Source organism: Camelus bactrianus, chromosome 6, assembly GCF_048773025.1.
Source record: "Camelus bactrianus isolate YW-2024 breed Bactrian camel chromosome 6, ASM4877302v1, whole genome shotgun sequence".
In the NCBI taxonomy this organism is placed as follows: Eukaryota; Metazoa; Chordata; class Mammalia; order Artiodactyla; family Camelidae; genus Camelus; species Camelus bactrianus.
The window spans coordinates 58,904,903-58,920,125 of record NC_133544.1 but is presented as its reverse complement, the minus strand read 5'-3'; positions in this window follow the sequence as shown (position 1 = coordinate 58,920,125).

The following is a 15,223-nucleotide window of genomic DNA, read 5'->3' as shown; positions in this document are numbered from 1 at the left end:
CCTCTCCTTAACTCCACCTACATTTTTCATCACATTGCCTTCTCTATCCTCAAAGCAACAAGGACACAATTAGTCTTTATGGTTTGACTTCTGCCATATCTCCTCTGATGTCAGCCAGAGAAATTCACTACCTTTAAGGACTCATGTGATTAAACTGCGTTCATTTGAGTAATCTAGGATAATATCCTTATTTCGAGATCTGTAACCTTAATGACACCTAAAAAATCCTTTTGCATGTAATTTAACATATTCATAGATTGTAGAGATTAAGGCATCAATATCTTTGGGGTGCCATTATTTGGCCTGTCACGTGGGTTTAGTTGCTTACAAGTTTACCTCTAAGACAATGCTTATTTTGTAACTGTTTATTGGTTTCCAGAACTTCCATATTTTTCCTCTTTGCTAAGAATATGACAAAGAAGTAAAGCCAAACTACTAATGAAATGTCAAAATAAAGATATTTTCCAACAGGTGATGAATGAGAAAACTCAATGTTATATAGGCTTTGGGTTGAGGGGATTTCTTGAGGATTTACTACAGAAAAACAAACAAACAAAAAAGAATGCAAGAAAAAGAAAGATAAAAATTAAAGAAATAGTTGGCTTATCCAAGAAATGCAGTGAAAAAAAATAATAGTTTGACAACTATGCATTAAGCCTATAAAACAATCAGTCCAAACTATGATGGAAGTCAGATTGATATATAAGGAATATCTTCAAAAAATGCACTATACCAAATATGACTACAAAGCTATGGATGATTTTAGTAATAAATGTAAAGACATATGTTTCTTTTGAAAATAAAAAATAAAGAAAATGAACTGGCACCTCCAGGAAATTCCAGGAAAGAAAAACATTCTGCAAGAAGTAATTTTCTAAATATGCAGCAAAATAAAATATATTATGATTTTGAGCAATGGATGGAAATGTAGGGAAAAATAACTGACCCTGATATTTGGAATATTCTACTTTGAGCAACAGAACTTTAGTAATCTAAATAAATTTCCATAGATATAATCACACTTCATGGTAGAGTGAATAATGTGTGTTATAATATCACAGCATATAATATATATAAAAAGTTTTGAATACTTAGATTCATATAAGACGGTATACATATATGTATGATTTCATTTTAAAACTTTAAAAAAGTTCAATATGTTACTGTTAAGTGTATTTATTGGAAGATTGGGAGAATTTGAATAGGGTACTGAAATTAATAAACTTTAATAGAATTAATAAACTGGAAATTAATTATCTGGTATGTTTTTAGTGTCAGAGTCAGGAATGCAGAGGAAAAAACTTATAGCATAAGTAAAATAATTATTTAATAATATTTGGTATTATAAGTATTTATTATTTAATAATAATTCTGATAGGGGCTGTTGCTGTGAAAGCTTCAGATTTCTAGTTTGGAACTCGAATTAGGGGAATAAATATTTTTTGGCTTAATATAGAAAGCATTGATAAAATTAATGTAATATTATTTTATGGGTCAAAAGTCTACAGCCTTATCAGTATTAGATTCAGGAACGAGTGGAAACTGTTATGTATGAATTTTCATTGGGTAATAATATATAGCACTCAGAATATGAGTGTATGGGATGAACAAAGTCAAGAAAAATACAATGTCATTCACTTCAGCAGAAGTTGAAATTTGAACACTGATCATGCTGGTGAATGAATTAAACAACAGTATATGAAAAAAGAAAAGGAAATTCAATTCACTGAGCATGTGTCCACCTGATGAGTACTCAGAATTAAACTATTCACTTAATTATTTTGTAGGTATTCATCACATTAACCACTTTGCCTTTTGCTCACAACTTCTTCAAAATGAGAAGGAATAACTCCATATCGTACCTTTTTTTTGCAGTAAAAAAAAAACTGATGCCGCAGTCTGTTGGTACAATGATATGTTCACAAAAGTCAGGACAATGTTATCTTTTAACACAAAAAAAACCTTAATTGTACATACCATGTGCAATTCTAAAATCTCAACACTACTCCTTCTCTTTTTTTTGTCTTTTTAAAGCGATAAACATTTTTACAACTTTTCCAAAGGAAGCTTGTATAAGTTCTTGACTAGCTGAAGACAATTCAGAACAGTTGTTGCCTGCTTGGATCATCACCTTCTCAAGGCTGGCAATTGATGTCCTACTTCCCCAACTCAATTTTATTTAAAAATGCTCTAACCATCAGCTTTCCAAAATCTCTAAAAGAAGCACGAGAGGAAAGTGCTGAGCTGAACAAAAACAACTGAGGTAATTTTTCTTTTTCTTTCTCTCTTTCTCTCTTCTTTGGTGTGCTTTTATTTAGCGCTCTTAGAAAATATGGTCATATAACTTTCTGTTCCCTTCAATTTTTTTCCAAAGAAAGAAGTCATTTTAGTAGATATCGATAGTTGATATATAAAAATGTAATTAGGCAAAATCTATTCTAAGAATATCCCTTCTTTCCTTCCCTCTCACCTCATGAATTTTTTGTTTTCTTCTTCCAAAACTCTAGGGCAAGTACTATAAATTATTTTGTCCTTTTGGTTAACCAAGTTACGTTGAAGCCATTTTTTGTGTTGCCATTTACGTGATGAGGTACTGCTTTTCCTAGGGCATATGCAGGCAATGTTCGTATCTTCGACTTCTTATCTCCTCTTCTGTCCATTCTTCTTTTACGTTTTCACTTTTCTTGTTCCTTGTTGTTGCTCTCCTCCTCCTCTTCCTATTTGCTTTTTCTTCCTGCTCTTTCCCCTCCTCCTTCACTTTTTCCTCTTCCATCTTCTCTGCTGCCCACCTCCCATCCTGACCTTCTGCCAGCCCCATCATCCCCCTCCTCCAACTCCCTTCAGCCTAGTTCTCTGCAGAGAAGCAGACCGAACCTGTTTCTACATTTTACATTATGAGGATAATAGATGCTCAAATCTATTGGAAAAGGGGAAATTCTAAATACCATACTTCCCTGATGCAGGCACTGCTAACATCACTCTAAGCAAATAGGGTCATTCTCTATACAAAGTTCTGCAATGAGCTTTACTTGCTTCACTTTATCTAGCACACTTTATCATCACTGTATATAGAGCTACCTCATTTTTAAATGGCTCATTTTTTTAAAAGCTGCATAGTGTTCCAGCAATATTCTATAAAATAATCTGTAGCATTAAACAGTGCTGCTACTAACATCTTAGACATGTGTCTTTGTATGCATGTTTCTACTATATCCAATAGAACCCATTGTTGCATTGAAGTATAAGTTTAATTTTTTTTTTGCTAAATGAAGCAGAATTTCTGTCAAAAATGTTGTACAAATTTATACTCCAGCAACAGTGTTTGAGAAATACCTACAAAATTTTATCATTTCAAAAAATAAAAATATTGAACTACATGTGGGTACACCATAATAATTTTAGTTAATATAAAATATTTTGAGCACTAGAATATGTTTCAAAAATTTAAAAGCAAGCTAGCCAGCAATTTGGCTTTAATAAGGATTTCATTTTTGAAAAGGCATAAGACCTGGGCAAATGTTTCTACTCTCAGACTTTGAAATGTACCTAATAGTGCTGGGATTTATTGGAGTATTTTGATAAAACTTTTTTTGCTTTTGCTTTTGCTTTTATAGAAAAGAGACACTGTGGTGTAGGTGAGTTTTATTTAAAAAAACTAGCGGAAAGGGTTTGTGCTTTTAGAAAAGAGGTTTTAGTTGGTAGCAATAAGTGAGTCAAAAAGTCAATCACGAAGAGTGAGATGTCCGTGCCCTGGAAGTTAATTAGCAGTTACTTAATAGAATAGAAACTTTAATTGTGAATTATCAGGCAAAGAAAACAACAGTCTTGGTGGGTTTGAATCTTCCCAAATCTTATAGCAGATATTTAGAAGTTCATATTGGAACAAAAAGAAGTTGAAAGTCACTGTAGCTTTCTAAGAGAGGGAATGATGTTATCCAAACAACATTTATGGAAGATTATTCCAGCAGCTGTGTTGGACTTCTTTAGTTGCCTTTCAGTTTATTGCCTGATTGCAAGTAGCATTTCAAAATATGGCAGAAGAAACATTTGAGAAGTTGATCTAAAATGTTTCATCTGTAAAAAACCATAACATTCTGGTAAACTATATTGTATACATATTTTTTTTTTAATTTTAAGACAAATCAATATTAAATATTCAGATAATGTGGGAATTTTGCACGTCCCTCAGAATGGAGAAGTAATCCAGGTGGTGTTTCTGCAAGAGCTCTTACTAAATTACAAGTATAATAAGTAAATTCTGTCCTCAAATATGCTCCAGACATTGAGAAGGTACCTAATATAGGCCTTCTCCATTTTCAAATGGGATTACTTTCCATGTATTCATTTAGAGGCCAGTACCATAGGAGTGACTTTGCTTTATTTGACTCCTCCACAAACTTTTGGAAATGACTGCCCTGAGTTTGGACAGAATGCAGTTTATGGAGGCCTATTTGATTACCTGTATTCACACCTTTAAAAATGTTCAGCGGCGTGGAGTGAATTGTGTACTCTCAAAAATTCACAGGTTGGAGCCCTAACTCCTAGTACCTCAGAATGTGACTGCATTTGGAGATAGGATCTTTTAAGAGGGTTTAAGTTACAATGAGGTCATTAAGGTGGGCCTTAACCAAATACAACTGATGTCCTTATAAGAAGAAATTTGGACATAGACATTTACAGAGGGAAGACAATGGGAAGACACAGGGAGAAGATAGCCATCTATCTACAATCGAAGGAGAGAGACCTAGAACACATCCTTGCCTTGTGGCCCTCAGAAGGATCAACTCTGTTGACACTTTGATCTCAGACTTCTAGCCTCTCAAACTATGAGACAATACATATCTGTTGTTTAAAACACCCAGTCTCTGTTAGTTATAGTAGCTGTAGCAAACTACTAAAGTTATGCAACTAATCCCAATTCTCAGTTTTCTAAATAAATAGGAAGGAATTCAGACAGATTTATGTGCAACAAAATTTACTACAGTGGTATTTGGAATGCTGAAAAATGAAATTAACCCATTTGTTCAACAATAGAGGAATGGCTATGTAATTTCTTATATAGATATATAAAGCCATTAAAATTATATTTTAAAAGAATGCTTAATGACACAGGAAATGATCATAAAAATGTTAAATGAAAAATTAGTTGATAACATTATTTACACAAAGATCCTACTCTAGTAAAAATAATTATATTTGTTTAGTCAAAAGAGTAGAAATATATCTATCAAAATATAACATGCTAATAATTGACACTGTCTTTTGGTGGTAATATTTATTTTCTTCTCTTTATTTTTCTGCATTTTTTGTGTATCTACATTAAAATATTTTTGACATTTAAAATGTTCTTATTTATTGTAAACTGACTATAACTCAATAAAATAAAATTTTAAGAAATACCCAAAGAATGGCAAAAAAAAAAATTGTTCTTATTTGGGCAAAATAAACAGAAATGGAATAAAAGCAATAGATTCAAGTAAGTTTTAATTTTAATAATAATAACACATATCTTCACCCTTTGATTGTATGTTTATATAAGCATGTGTAAAAATAACTGCCTTTACTTGTATTTTCAATAGGTAACCTCTATTGGATTTAAAGTTTATATGATAGAGGAAAATATATTTTAGCACCATTTAATATTGAAGTAATTACTATTGCTCTGTCAAGTTTAGTTAAACTCTCTTGCCATCTACAATTTTCAACCCTATAAAGGGGATTTCTATTTTCAGATACTGTACTGTTCAGCTTTAGAATTTCCAATTCTTATAGTTTCTATCTTTTAGCTGAGATTCTCTATCTATTCACTCATGACCAAAATTTCTTTAAATTCTTGTATCTATGAATAATAGCTGTTTCAAAAATCATTGTTTACTAATTGCAGTGTTTGACTCATCTTGTAGTCTGTTTCTATGGACTAGTTTTATTTTTCTTCTATTGGACTAGTTTTGCCATTCATTTTTGGTAATTTAAAAAAAATCCACTTTTTAAAAAAATAACATGTTCCACATTGTGGATGATACATCATAGAAACTGGATTCTGTTGTCTTCCACTGAAGAGGGAACTTTAGCAATTTACATGAATGACTGTGCAGAGGAGAAAAGGGAGTATGTAGACCCTTTGTTCCTGATTTTAAGAAATGTTAGACCCAGGGTATGTGTTGACACAAATAAGTGGAAAATTTAAATTTCATCAAATTTCCCTTTAGCATGGAAACTTAAGGGCATATGTAATAAATAGAATCCTGGCTTAGAGTCCAATTCATAGTGGTTGGATCCATCCAATACTCATTTTCTGAGTCTCTGAATGTATAATTTGAATTGATATACTTGGCAGTTGGAGTAATCACCACATTTGTTCTTTGGCCTGTAGCACAACTGCTGTTAACAGTGGAAAAGGCCAAGTGAAAACCTCTGAAATATTCCATTCCTTCTACTCTCCCCAGCATGACAGTAAACTAAAAACAATATCATACTTTACAGGATATGATAGAGATTAATGCAACGTTTAAAAACTTAAAGGATATAAGTATGGTTGTCCCTATCAGTATCTATTTAACTAGTCAAATTGGCCCTTAAAAAACCAGATGGGTGCTGGAGAATGACTATAGATCTCAATTGCAGATACTTTGCTGGGGTTGGTTATCATTGTTAGAACAGGTGAATAATGTCTCAAGTATATGGTGTGGTTAAAAATTTAGCAAACGCATCTTTTGCTATTCTAATTTGCAAAGACAATCATACATAATTTGCATTCACATGTGATGAGCAGCAATATTGATTTACAGAGTCGCCTCAGTGCTATGTTAATTCTCCCACCCACTGGTATAATATAGTCCAAAAATACCTAGACTGCAATGACATGTCACAGAACATCTTGCTGATAAGTTACATCAACGACATCATGCTGATTTGTCTAGATAAACAAAAGATGGCTAATAACCAGAGACTTTGGTAAGACACTTACATTCCAGAGGGTAAGATATAAAACCCATGAACATTGAGCGACCATATCAGTGAAGATTTCAGGTGTACAATGGTCAGAGGCATGCCACAATTCCCCTCAAAGAAGAAAAACAAATTCCTTAATCTTGCACCCCACTACAGTAAAGCAGGTAGCACATCAACTAGTAGGGCTCTTTGGTTCTGTAGGCAAAAAGATTCCAATCTAGGTATACTTATTTGGACCATATACTGGATGACAAAGAAGGTTACCAACTTTGAGTGGAGTCTGGAGCATTAAGGACCTAAATGTAAGACCTGAAACCATAAAACGCCTATAAGAGAACATAGGCAGAACACTCCTTGATGTAAATTACAGCAACTTTTTTTTTGGATCCATTTCCTAAAATGAAGGGGAAAAAAACCAAAAATAAACAAATGGGACCTAAAAACTTAAAAGCTTTTGTACAACAAAGGAAATCATCAACAAGATGAAAGGACGATCTACTGAACAGGGGAAAATATTTGCAAACGATATGACCAATAAGGGGTTAATATCCAAAATATGTAAACAGCTCATACAACTCAACATCAGAAAGTACAAACAACTCAATTAAAAAACAGGCAGAAGAAATGTATAGACATTTTTCCAAAAAAAGATATACAGATGGCCAACAGGCATGGGAAAAGATGCTCAACATCATTAATCATTAAAAAATGCAAATTAAAACTAAAATGACTTATCACCTGATACCTGTCATAAAGGCTATCATCAAAAAGACCACATATAACAAATGTTAGTGAGGAGGTGGAAAAACGGGAATCCTTGTACACTGTTAGTGGGAATGTAAATTGGTGTAGCCACTGTGGAAAATAGTATGGAGGTTCCTCAAAAGACTAAAACCAGAACTACCATATGATCCAGTAATTCCACTCCTGGGTATATTTCCAGAAAAGATAAAAATTCTAGTTTGAAAAGATACATACTCATCAATGTTCATAGCAGCACTATTTATAATAGCCAAGACGTGGAAGAAACCTAAGTGCCCATCAACAGAAGACTGGATTAAGATGATGTGATATATAATATGTAAAATATATACATATACATATATATTATACATATGTATAATGAAATATAACTCAGCTATAAAAAAGAATAAAATACGCCCATTTTCCCCAGTATGGAGACAATATTATCCTTAGTGACATAGAGAAAGACAAATATTGTATGGTATCACTTAGATTTGTAATCTAAAAAATAAAAGAAACTTGTGAACAAAAAAGAAACAGATTCACAGATACAGTGACTAAACTAGTGGTTACCAGTTGGGAGAGGGAAGAGAGGGTAGCAAGCTAGTGGTAGGGAATTAAGAGGTACATACTACTATGTGTAAAATAAATACACTGTGAGGGTATATTGTACAACACAGGGAATATAGCCAATATTTTATAACTCTAAATGTAATCTTTAAAAACTGTGAACTATTATGTTGTACACTTGCAATTTATACATATTGTACATCAACTGTACCTCAATGAAAAAATGAAATAATTATGTGCATCATCTTCTGCTCCTTTAAAAAAATTGACATTAAGTTACTCGGTCTTATTTATGGTGATTTGTGTAATTTTTCATTTGTTTTCACTGCTGTGCAATTTCTGTCATGTGAACTTAACACTGTTTATCCATACTCCTGTTGGACATTGGTGGATTCACAACATTCATCAATTCTGGAAAAGTCTCAGATACTATCTCTGCAAAACTGCCCCATTCTCTCTTTCTAGTATTTCAATGAAATACATGATGGAGTCTAATTCTATCTCTCTATTTGGAACCTCTCATTCGTATTTTTTATCTTGTTCTTCGTACTGCATTCTGGATAATTTCTTAAAATCTGTCTTCCCACTCATTAATTTTTACTTCTTCTTAGTCTGATCTGCTATTAAACATGCCCCTTTGATCCCTTTGGTTTTAAGCTTCAAAATTATCCTCTAATTCCTAAAATTTCAATTTTGGCCCCCTTTCAAATCTCTTCCCATGTTTTTGTTACTCTTCTGTATTTTTGTGTTTGCATGTTCTATTTTATTAAACATTTCATTAGTAGAAATTTTATATTTTGATCCTCAGAATGTCAATATCTGAAATCCTTGGGAATAAATCTGTTTGATGTTTGTACTGATTCATCTATAACGGCTTGTTTTTCACATGCTTGGGGATATTTAAAAGGTCGTGTTTGTTTGATCCTAATTTGTGAGAATCTTGGACACCTCTATGCAACCATAACATGTTATGAGCATTCAGCTTCTCCTATTAGGGCAGATTATATTTCTTTCTTTCCACTATTAAAGCCTAAGTTTCTTCAAAGTACTAAAATTTTGGTTTGGTACTTTGGTACTTCTGGTCTTTTTTCCCTTCATTAAATAAGCATTTAATTATTTAGGAGGGGATTAACAGCCTGAGAACACTTCAACTTTTTTCTAGACTTCCTTTCTAATATAAGGGTCTAAGTTTCAGGTTCCTTTTCTTGGAGTTAGTTCCTGAAGGTAAGAAGCCTATCAACCTGAAACTACGTAAGCTTCTTTCTAGAGCCTCTGGCTAATGCAAGAGCCTGGGATTCAGCTCTGCTTCCTTGAAGCTTGCTCTAGACTCTCCTGATGACCATGCTAATACTGACAGTTACCTTCAGGGACGCTCACGGTGCTGATTTACCAGGTGCTTGCTAACTCCACTGCACATTCAGCAAACAGGTATTTTCCCCCTGTAGGGGTGCCCTTAGTATTTCCCATACTTCCTGTGACCTCAAAAATGCATTGAGAACATTTAGCAAGTATTGGGTTGTTCTGCAGCAGGAAGGTCCTTTGGACTATTTTGGGTCATAATGCAGTACATGGACTTGGAATTTGCGTTTTTATTCTTTGTTATTTATTTTTTCCAAAAGAACACTAATACTTTATTAAACCAGGATAAGAAATCAGATGTCCCAACTTGTACTGCAGTTTTATATTATTTCTTCAAATTTTTGCCATTTGTTATACTTGACATATGATATTATATTAGTTTCAGGTGTATAACATAGTGATTCTGTATTTTTAGACATTATGAAATAATCACAGTAAGTCCGGTTACCATTTATCACCATACAAAGTTGCCACAATATTATTGATTATATTCCCTATGCTGTACATTTCATCCCTGTGACTCATTTATATTATGACTGGAAATTTGTACTTCTTAATATCCTTCACCTATTTCCTCCATCCCTTGACCTCCCTACCCTTTGGCAACCACCTGTTTGTTCTATCTATGAGTCTGTTTCTGTTTTGTTGTAACGTGCATTTTAAACAAGCTTTCCCCCACATTCTATTTATGCACAACTAATTATAAGAATCAGTTGTATAGACTAGCCATGAAAATGAATGGCATGTTTCAGCAATGGTGAGAGTTTCAGTCTGACCAAGCCCAAGTCTGTGAAAGACAACATATTAAACTAAAGATGTTGATTAGATTCAGAGGCTTGAAGGACTTCAAATGCAATTCTAAACAGTTAGGAATTTTTCTATGGAAAGTAATAGAAGTGTTTTAAGCAGAAAAAAATATATTTAAAAATCTGTCTACTAGAAAGATAAACAAGCGTTGCAAAAGAAGGTTTAAGAAGAGAGAGACCAGAGGTAGAGAAGTCAATTAAAATGATGCTTCTCAACTCTGGCTGCATGTTAGAATCACCTAGCACTGACAGGACTTTGTGACTAATTATACATGAGAGGTACAGGAGAAGTTAAAGATGATTCCAAGGTCATATGCAGAAGGTAGTATCAAGGTTCTCTTGTGCTCAGCCTATGTTCAACATTTCATTTCCTATGATTTAATTATCTTGGGGAGAGTTTTATAAGTCTCTCCTTCTCTCTGTCTGTCTCTCTCTACATATATTTATCTATATCTATATCATATACAGTGAATTATTCAAGTTCAAGTCATCTGAGACCTTCATCATATTTTCTGAAAATTCTGCAGTAAGATCACATTCACTATCTCAGCCACCATAAAGTTTTCTATGAACATACATAGTCGGGTGCATATTTACGTTTTTTTAAAGAGCATTTTTTGGCTTACAGAAAAGCCACTAACAAAGTACAGAGAGCCTCTGATATTCCATCATCTCAGCACAAGCCCCACCCCCAGTTTCCTCTTAGCATCTTGCACTGTGTTGTTAAAACTGATGAACCAGGAGACAGGATCAAGACCGAGTAGGAAGACCCTGAGCTCACCTCCTTACATGAGCACACTAAAATTACAACTACTTACAGAACAAATATCACTGAAAGCAACCTGTAGACAAGCAGAAAAGCTTTCCTACAGCTAAAGATATAAGGGTGTCACAACAAATGGATAAAGAGTGGAGTTGAGGTCTGGTCCGGACCCACACCCATGGCGTAGTGACATACAAGCAGAAGGAAATCAAAACCACGAAGGTCTTCCCCGAGGAGCGAGGAGTCCAAACCCCACCTTGGGCTCCTCTGTCTAGGGGTCCTACATTATGACAAGCCCCAAAACATCTAGCCCTGAAAACCAGCAGGGCTTATGTTTGGGAGAGCCAGAGGACTACAGGAAACAAGGGCATATTCAAACACTCATTCACTTTGAGTCCTAGCTCAGATGCAGCTGTTTGAAAGATACTGGGGTCAGGTCCACTTATTGATCTTGGAAAGCCTCCTGAAGGGGCAAGAGGAGTTGGGACTCCCCCTAGGGATGGAGATGCTGCTGGAAATTTTTGTGAACTCATTCTATAGTGCCAACATGACACTGGCTATTAGCATTAGGGGCCTGCCGTAACCACCAGTGTAATCATAGGAGTCACAGTCTGCTGGACATCACACCCAGCCACTCTGAGAACCTGCCCTGCCCAGCAACTTACCTGCAGCATTTGTGTGCTACCAGGGCGTACAACCATCTGTTCCAGGGACCTGTCCCACCTATCAGTGCACACACAGCAAATGTGCTGGACGCCAGCTCCATATTTTAGCATGCTTGCAGCAGTCGACTCCATCAAAATAAAAAGGAACATGCAGCTCTTATAGGAAACAAGCTTGGAGCATCTGGCTCTGGAGGCCAGAGGGGAGCATACTGCTCGCCTCCATAAACATCTCCTACATAAGACCACTTCTCCAAGATAGGGAGATAGAAGAGACCTACCAAATACCAAAGAAATAAACACAGAGAATTAGGCAAAATGAGGTGATAGAGTTACATGTTCCAAATGAAAGACTAAGACAAAAGTACAGACAAAGAACTAAATGAAATGGAGATAAACAATCAACCCAATAAAGAGTTCAAAGCAGTGTTCACAGATGTTCAAGGAAATTGGGAGAATGAATAAACACAGTGAGAACTTAAACAAAGAGGTATAAATTATAAAAAAGAACTTATCAGAGCTGAAGAATACAATAACTGAAATGAAAAATACACTAGAGGGAATCAAGGGTAGAATAGATGATACAGAAAATGAATCAGTGATCTGGAAGGCAAAGTAGTGGAAAGCATCCAAGCTAAATAGAAAAAATAAAAAATAAAAATTTAAAAAATGAGGATAGTTTAAGGGACCTCTGCAATAACATTTGCATTACAGAAGTCACAGACAGAGAGGAGAGTGAAGACAGACAGAGAAATTATTTGCATATATGATGGCTGAAAATTTCCCTAACCTGGGGAAGGAAACAGACAACTAGGTCCAGGAAGTACAGAGAGTCCAAAACAAGATGAACCCAAAAAGATCCACACCAAGACACAATATAATTAAAATGTCAAAAATTAAAGATAAAGAGATAAATGTAGAAAGAGAAAAACAGTGAGTTATGTGCAAGTTCTAAGAATGCTGAAAAAGGTGAGGAGGCTGCAAAGAAAAGTTTGAACCTAGCAGAAGCTGGTTCATGAGGTTTAAGGAGAGAAGCCATCTCCATAACATAAAAGTGCAAGGTGAAGCAGAAAATGCTGATGTAGAAACTGCATCTTGTTATTCGGAAGATCTAGCTATATCATTAAAAACTAAAGAGGAAGGAATACCTCCAAATTTATTCTATGAAGCCACCATCACACTGATACCAAAACCAGACAAAGACATTACAAAAAAAAAAAGGAATTATAGGCCAATATCTTTGATGAATATAGATGCAAAAATCCTCAACAAAATATTAGTAAACCAAATTCAGCAACACGTAAAAAAGATGGTTGGATTCTTTCAAGGATCACAGGGATAGTTCACATTCAGAAATCAATCAGTGTGATACACCACATCAACAAAAGAAAGGACAAAAACCACATGATCATCTCAACAGACATGTACACTGCACACGTACACTGTATAAGTTAAAGGTGTATAGCATGATTCGATTACATACATCATGAAATAATTATCACAATAAGTTTAGTGAATATCCATCATTCTGTACAGATACAAAATTAAAGAAATAGAGAAAATTTTTTGTGATGAGAACTCGTAGGATTTACTCTCTTAACATCTTTGGTATAAAACATACAATAGTATTAATTATATTTATTATGTTTACATTGCACCCTAGTACTTAATTTATAACTGGAAGTTTGTACCTTTTGCCTACCTTCATCCAGTTCCTCCTCCTCCCAATCCCCATCTCTGGTAACCACAAATTCGATCTCTTTTCCTATGAGTTTGTTTGTTTGCCTGTTTGTTTTTGAAGTTTAATTGACCTACAGCATTATGTTAATTCCTGTTATACAACATGGTGATTTGATATTTCCATACATTTCAAAATGATCACCACAATAAATCTAGTTAGGATATGTCACTAAAGAAAAATACTACAAAGTTATTGACTACATTCTCCACACTGTACATTTTGTACCTGTGACTTAGTTATTTTGCAACTGGAATTTATCCATGTTAATAATCTCCTTCACCTATTTCTTTCCTCTCCCCTCCACTCTGGAAACCATCTGTTCTCTGTATCTGTAACTTTACTTCTGTTTTCTTCTGTTTTGTTATGCTTGCTCATTTGTTTTTTTAGATTCCACAGTATCTGTCTTTCTTTGACTTATTTCACTTAGTATAATATCCTCTAGGTTCATCCATGATGTTGCAAATGGCAAGATTTCATTCTTTTTATGGCTGAGTAGTATTCTGTTGTGTGTGTGCATGTGTGTATATATATATTTACCACATCATTTTTATCCATTCATCTATTGGTAAGCACTTGGGTTGCTTTCAAAGCTTGGCTACTGTAAATAATACTGAAATGTACACAGGGGTGCATACATCTTTTCTAATCAGTGCTTTTCTTTTCTTTGCATAAATACCCAGGTGTGGAATTGCTGGATCATATGGTAATTCTATTATTAATTTTTGAGGAATTTCAATAATGTTTTCCATAGTGACTGCTACCAATAGTGCACAAGGGTTCTCTTTTTTTCAGGTCATCACCAACATTGTTATTTGCTGTCTTTTTGGTAATAGCCATTCTGACAGGTATGAGATGATATCTCACTGTGGTTTTGACTTGCATTTCCATAATAATTAGTGATGTTGAACATCTTTTCATGTGACTGTTGGCATGAAACAACAGATTTTTCAATATAGATGAAACATCTTTCTGTTGGAAGAAGATGCCATGTAAGATTTTCATAACTAGAGAGGAGAAGTCATTGCCTGGATTCAAAGCTTCAAAGGACACACTGACTCTCTTCTTAGGGGTTAGTGGAGCTGGTTACTTTAAGTTGAATCCAATGCTCATTTACCATTCCAAAAAACCTAGGGCATTTAAGAATTAGGCTAAGTCTACTATGCTGTGGTCTATAAAAGGAACAACAAAGCCTGGATTATAGCACATCTGTTTATAACATGGTTTACTGAATATTTTAAGCCTACAGTTGAGAACTGTCATTCAGAAAAAAAGATTCCGTTCAAAATATTACTGCATGTTGACAATGCACCTGGTCACTCAAAAGCTCTGATAGAGATATACAATGAAATTAATATTGTTTTCATGCCTGCTAACACAACATTCACTCTGCAGCTCACGGATCAAGGACTAATTTTGACTTTCAAGTTTTACTATTTGAGAAATACATTTTGTAAGGCTATAGCTGACACAGACAGTGGTTCCTCTCATTGATCTGGGCAAAGTAAATTGAAAACCTTCTGGAAAGGACTGACCATTTCGCCTATTTTGGAGAACACTTGTAATTCATGGGACCAGGTCAAAATATCAACAATAACAAGAGTTTGAAATAAGTTGATTCAAACAGTCA